The 7,246-nt window shown below is 43.6% G+C and overlaps 1 long non-coding RNA gene across 1 annotated transcript in view; it reads left to right on the top strand.

Annotated features, from left to right (window-relative positions):
* LOC137545776 (uncharacterized) overlaps window positions 1–7,246 on the top strand; it is a 64,410-nt gene that overhangs the window by 741 nt on the left and 56,423 nt on the right. The window lies entirely within an intron of this gene.

Genomic DNA, 7,246 nt, shown 5'->3' with positions numbered 1-7,246 from the left:
GGCCAATCATTATGATATACACCTAAGTAAGTATTATAGGTAATGTAAACTATGAAGGAATGTTTAAAAATACAAATCTATATATCTTATATATATATATCAGTATATAAGTCAGGGCCGTACTTAGGATGTTGTTTATAATAGGGGTTACTCTTCAATCACTGTCTTTCATAAAGGGGTACATCCTGTGGTGATGTTGAGAAACCCTGCTGTATGTTACTAGTGTGTGTAGTTAGTTACCTATCTACGCAGTGAGCGGCAGTCAGGACGCGGTTGGCGCGGATGAGGGATCCTCCGCAGGTGTGGTACCAGCTGCTGCCAGACAAATACTGCAGAGAAATCTGAGTAAGGAAAACATAACAAATCAGATTAGTAATCAGAGAAGTAACTGATATTGCATGTCAATTTATCACAATATGCTTGCTATTTTTGTGAAGCTAAAGGACATTGCTAATGTGTGTGCTTTCCTATGGGCCTGTTCAAAAAATCCATCTGTAAGTTATCTGGGTTTATCAGGTATAAAACCACAACGGATATTCCTACTTTGCATGATTTTCATAGACAGCAAATGTATTTTCATATACCCGATATATGGAACATTTACGCACTGTAGACCAGTGTTTTTCAACCGCTGTTCCATGGCACACTAGTGTGCCGTGAGATGTTGCCTGGTGAGCCGTACGGCAGGGGTCCCCAACCACCGGGCCGCGGCAGGTCTGGCCTCTCGCTCCTCCCCTCCCCGCGGCCACCACTCCTTTTACCTTATCATGAGCGGGCGGCCGCTTGTCCAATTAGATTCCCCCGTAGCCGCTCTCCTCAGTGGCATCTCCTATTACAGCAGCATGCTCGGCGGCTGCTGTGATGAGCAGAAAGTGGTACAGCGGTTCCCATGGTAACGGCGATGCATATCGCCGCTACAGGAAGCCGCTGTACCGCTTCCTGCTCATCACAGCAGCCTCCGAGCGCGCTGCTGTAATAGGAGATGCCACTGAGGAGAGCGGCTACGGGGGAATCTAATCGGACAAGCGGCCGCCCGCTCATGATAAGGTAACAGGAGCGGCAGCCACAGAGGGGGGGGGGCACTACCTACCCATACTAGGAAGCTATACTGGGCACTATACTAGCTATCTGGGGACTATACTAGCTATACTGGGCACTACCTACCTATACTGGGCACTATACTAGCTATACTGGGCACTTTACTGGCTATACTGGGGCACTACCTACCCATACTGGGCACTATACTGGGGCACTACCTATCCATACTGGGACTATACTAGCTATACTGGTCATTATACTAGCTATACTGGGGCACTATAATAGCTATACTGGGGCACTATACTAGCTATACTGGGGTAACTATACTAGCCATACTGGGGCAACTAAACTTCCTATACTGGGGCAACTATGCTAGCTATGCAGCCGCACCCCAGCCCCCTTTCCCCCCATAACCCGCTGCGCACGACACTGTCCACTAGGTCGCGCAAACACCCGCGCCCCCTCCGCCGTTCCCCGGAGAAAAATTTGGTCAGAAAGTGGTCCCCGGGCCGGAAAAAGGTTGGGGACCACTGCTGTAGACAAACAAAACCACTCAACGGACCGCTGCTGTAAGTGCAGTGCATCAGATAACTCCCCTGCTCTGGTTTTATCCATCGTTGTATGAGGCAAGCCTAAGGTTTTCCCACCTGTCTCAGCTGTAAACAAAGTAATTTAGAATATAGTCTGATAGCATTAGTGCAACATTATTACTTGCACTGTTAGTGGTTTGTGCAGTGTAGTAATAGTAACTTCAACATGTCCGATAGTCTTGCACATATGATGTAATGTGTATTCCCTTATAATATGTGATATGGCACATAGTTTTAAATGCGCCCTCCATGTTACATGCAGATCGTCTTGAGTGGCTATGTATACTTCAGCACATTTAGGATTTATTGTACAGGAAAGACATACAGTCAGCATCTGACAAAAGTGAGTACACCTCTCACATTTTTATCAATATATTATTATATATACTTTAATGGGACAATGCTGAAGATATGGCACTTTGATGCAACGTAAAGTAGCCAGAGTACAGCTTGTATAAAAGTGTAAATTTGCTGCCTATCAGAAGAACTCAACACACAGACATTAAGGTCCAACTGCTGGCAACAAAAGTGAGTACACCCCTAAGTAAAGAATGTCAATATTCTGCCCAATTAGACATTTTCACTCCCCGGGGGTCATGTTACCCCTTAGTATTACAAGTTCTCAGGTGTGAGCGGGGAGCAGGAGTGTTAAATTTGGCATTATTGCTCTTACACTGTCTCATACCGGTCACTGGAAGTTCAACATGGCATCTCATGGCAGAGAAGTCTACACAAAGATGACCTTGTCTATTAGAAGATTGTTGTCACATGAAAATACATAAGTAAACACAAATATAGATCCACATACCTCGATATTTTCAAAGATATTTAAATAATTTTTGATGGGACTTTGTATAGCATGTATACTGTGCAGTGATATTTACTAGTATACAAATCTAACAACAATAAATAAAGTATTATCAGGTATATTTTGTAAGCCATGCCAAAACAGATATTTTAAGTGATAACTGAGGCTGAGCATCTCTGACAATAACTCTTCAGTATGACTTACACCAAGTTTAAAACTGGAAAATTGGCTGTTTTTTTGTTTTTTTTAGTAAGAGATCAAGTAAACAGCAAATTTTAGGGTTCAAAATAGCAGCTATCATCACCAGTCTATGTCAGGATTTCATGATTCTTGAATCATAAATAACTTTATATCAGTTTAGAGGTTATTATACTGATATGACCTTAGTTATGACTATACATTTGAGTTATATTTATTATTATTATAATATTGTTTTGTATAGTGGCATCACCTTTTAAAGCACCACAGGTGTTTGTAGCACTAAATGGATTTAGTTAGAACTCACCTGCCATGGCCATGCATTTGGTGCAGAGTTTGATCCTGCAACCACTCTTGAATTTTCTTCAATGAATCGGATATCTGCACCGTGGCCTGTGGTAAGAGTTAAAAATAGGAAGTTTAATATTCTTGTAAAGTGGGCTGAAGGTCTTCGTTATCATTAGAATGGGGCCCTGAATATGAGTAGCCCTAAAAGTCTGATGGTACCACCCAAAACATTATACCATAAGCATATTATTTCCTCATCAACAAAAATAATCAAAACATACAACTTTGAATCCTCGCTTAAACTTTTTAAAGTCCCTCAAAAAAATTCCAAATTTTAAGTTACTCCACCTTTATGTTGTTCAACAAAAAAATGAAAAAGTCACGCAGAAAATATGCTGACTGTCACAGCCAGAACAAGCTATAGAAAAGCTATTATAAATTAATGTATTTTATATAACAGTATAGCCATTGTGTCCTCCATATAAGCAGGGCTGTGGAGTTGGGTACTAGCAGTAAAAGTTGGCAAAAATGTAACTCCAACAGCTAATCATTAACCACTTGCCGACCGCACACTCATACCGTGCGGCGGCAAAGTGGTAGCTGGAGGACCAGCGACGCACATCTGTGTCGCCAGGTGCCTCCCTAATTAATCAGGAAAAGCCGCTCGCACGATCGGCCATTTCCTGTTAGATCACGGAGCGGGTCGGGAACGTTTATCTCCTTTGTTTACATTGAACGGCGCTGCTGCTACAGCAGCGCCGTAAGGCAGATCGGCGATCCCCGGCCAATCAGCGGCCGGGGATCGCCGCCATGTGACGGAGGACAGCCTGTCACTGGCTGCACAAGACGGATAGCGTCCTGTGCAGCCCAGATCACCAGGGGGGACAGGGAGGAGAGGGAGGGGGAATTTCGCCGCGGAGGGGGGCTTTGAGGTGCCCCCCCCCCGCAACACCCAGGCAGGCAGGAGAGATCAGACCCCCCCTGCCCATCATCCCCATAGGGGGGAAAAAAGGGGGGCGATCTGATCGCTCTGCCTGCAGCCTGATCTGTGCTGGGGGCTGCAGAGCCCACCCAGCACAGATCATAAAAAACAGCGCTAGTCCTTAAGGGGGGTAAAGGCTGGGTCCTCAAGTGGTTAAATTGTAATGAAAAAAAACACAATATTTGAAAATGTCCACTTTTACAGGCAATACTCATAATAAAGTATAAGATCAGTGTGCGGTTGCTTTACGACAGTAAAAACCAGCTCAGCTGACATGACATGCATACATACATTTTAATATGGATTACATTACAAAAAAGGGTTTTATTTTATTTGAGCATTAATATATAACCAGTTCCAAGCACAATCTACTGAAATCTACGCCCTGTTTGCAGACTCTAATCTCCGCCTTGGAGTAGAATAAATATTTTCACATGCTCCTGCCGTAATTGTGCTTCCACTGCCTTTACCCTCAGCTGCCTGATGACAGCTGAGCTCCAACTTTGTGATCAAGGTGAGCCAATCACAGTGATCACTGAGGAGGGATTCAAGAAAAGGCTTTGGCTAAGGCTTTGGCCTTAAAGGACACCTGAAGTGAGAGGGATATGAAGGATGCCATATTCATTTCTTTTTAAATGAAACCTGAAGGGAATGGAATATGGAGGCTAACATTCATTTCCTTTGAAATAATTCAAATTGCCTGGCTGTCTTGCTGATCCTGTGTCTCTATTACTTTTAACCATAGACCCTGAACAAGCATGCAGATCAGGTGCACTGATGTGTGATTCAGCCACCACTGCAGCCAAAGAGATCAGCAGGACAGCCAGGCAGAGCAAAATGGCATGGGGAAAGTTGGGCACACCATACACCACCATTGGCTTGAATGTGAATTACAGCATTTTGCATTTTTTTTATTAATGATGTAGTATCACATAACCAAACTGGGAGCTTTCAATTCAAATGACCACTTTTGTGAAAAAGTGTAACATTTAAAATAAATGTAAACACATACAAATAAGAAATAGATTTCTTGCAGAATAAAATGAACCATAAATGACTTTTCTCCTATGTTGCTGTAACTTACAGCAAGTAGTAGAAATCTGACATTACTGACAGGTTTTGGGCTAGTTCATCTCTCCATAGGGGATTCTCAGCATGGCCTGTATTCTTTATAAAGACACTCCCTGAAAAATATTTATACAAAGATGCTGGCCAGTCACCCTGCGCGCTGCACACTTTTTTGGCAGTTGGACGTAGGGTTGCTCGCTGGATTCTGCGGAATTGAGATTTCCGTGATTCCTGCTAGAAATTGGCGATTCCGTTCCGTTGCATAGGAACGGAATTGCTATAGCGCTAAACGGTAATTCTGGAATTGCTGTGCAGAATTCCGCCGGAATGCAATTTTTTTTAAGCCAATCAGAAGGAAGACCCTAGACTCAAGCTTATAAGTGAAAACAACAGGATTTCTGCATGAAAATCTGAATTTCTGCACCAATTAGAGTCTTAAGAATAACCAACCAATCCTACGTTAGCAACCAGCTCCCTAGCTACCTATCAGCAGCTATCCCACCCATTTTGTATATAAGAGAAGTGTGCAGTCACGAAGCTTGTGGATTTCAGTCTGGTTTTGGAGAGAGAGGAGAGACAGACCCATATTAGTTGTTTTAACATAAAACAAAAAAGTCTTTTTAAAGTCTGTATATAAACCAAAAGTCTTTTTAAAGACTTTTAGTACTAGCTAGGTGTATTTGTGAGAGAGTGACAGATAGATTGTTAGTTTGAGTGATAGATTGTAGTGTAGTGTGCTAGTAGTTGCTGTGTTGAGGGTTAGACAGAGCCATCCAGGCCGCAGGCTTAGTGTTTGACAGAGTGAGAGTGAGTTAGGTGATTGATTAGTTGAGTGAGTGTAGTGCAAGTTTTTTGTTTTTGTTTTTTCAAATTTTTTTTGTTTTGTTTTCTTTATCTTGTTTTTTTGATTTATTTTCTTTCTCTTACCCCCTTATTTTCTGATCTGTTCTGTTGCTCATACCCCTTCCCCAATAAAGTTTGTGGCCCCAAAATAATGGAGCGAGAGCAGCAGCAATTTCCTGCCACTCCTAAAAGGAAATGGAGTGATGGTGGTGTTGGTGGATCACGTCAAGTACGTAATCAGGTTGAGGGTGACACAGGGGCGTAGCTAGAAATGACTGGGCCCCATAGCAAAAAAAATGTATGCCCCCCCCCACAACCTTCCAACCCCACGGACCTCGGACCACCCACCCAAACATTCCTCCAGGACCCTCCACCCCACATTCCCACACCACTCTAAGTACAGTATAAGTAGCCAGGTCTATAGGTGTCCCCAGTTTAGGTAATAGTCAGGGGCGTAACTAGAAATCACTAGACCCCCTTGTGACAACAGCAATTTTTAACTAAATACTGTACAAACGTTTTAACTCATACATGAACATTATGGAAAATCCAAGTGGAAAATAAACTGTGAAGATAAACAATTTCATCCATCCTACTCCTGAAAAATGTATTCAATTTTTTAGAACCTCCCAGTTTTATTTTCTGTTTTAAAAAGCTAAAAAAGGAAGTTTAATGCTATTGTCTCATATGATGATGATTCAGCTTTTCCCATAGTCTCGCAGTTAGCAATCATGTGACCCCCAACAAGACAAATTCAGCAATCATGAGGCCCCTATCAAGACAAATTCAGCAATCGTGAGGCCCCCAACAAGACAAATTCAGCAATCATGAGGCCCCCAACAAGACAAATTCATCAGTCATGAGGCACATAAATAGACAGCATTTCACATAAATAGGCAGAATGCCCCCTTAATATGGTAGACACCTCTCACCTGGCTTCTGAATTCTCCTGTACTGGCTGCTGTGCCTGGCAATACGTTTTTTTGCTGGATTGGGGATTATGTGTGGGCTGAAAGGCCTGGCAATGATGCTGTGGCCTGGCTGGCGGTGATACTGTGGCCGATGCTGTGGCTGGGTTGGCTGGCGGTGATGTTGTGGCCGGGCTGGCTGGCGGTGATGCTGGGCTGTGCTTGGCTGGTTGAAGTAAATGCTGTGATGTGGTGGCCTTTTTGACAGTGGTCAAAAGTGGTGATGCTGTGGCCTTTTTGACAGTGATTCTGGGCTGGTTGGCTGGTGGTGATGCTGGGCTGGCTAGCCTGGATAGTTTAGATAGTGACAGGTGCCCCCTAGTTAAGGTAGCGCCACAAGTCTCCCAGTTTAGGTAGTGACAGAAGCCCCCCAGTTCAGGTAGTGACAGGAGCCCCCCAGTTCAGGCAGTTACAGGAGCCCCCAGTTCAGGCAGTGACAGGTGCACCCCAGTGTAAGTAGTGA

This window comes from Hyperolius riggenbachi, chromosome 2, assembly GCF_040937935.1.
Source record: "Hyperolius riggenbachi isolate aHypRig1 chromosome 2, aHypRig1.pri, whole genome shotgun sequence".
NCBI classification, from domain to species: Eukaryota; Metazoa; Chordata; class Amphibia; order Anura; family Hyperoliidae; genus Hyperolius; species Hyperolius riggenbachi.
Note: the sequence above shows the minus strand (reverse complement) of the source record. Positions and strands in the feature narration are given on the sequence as shown.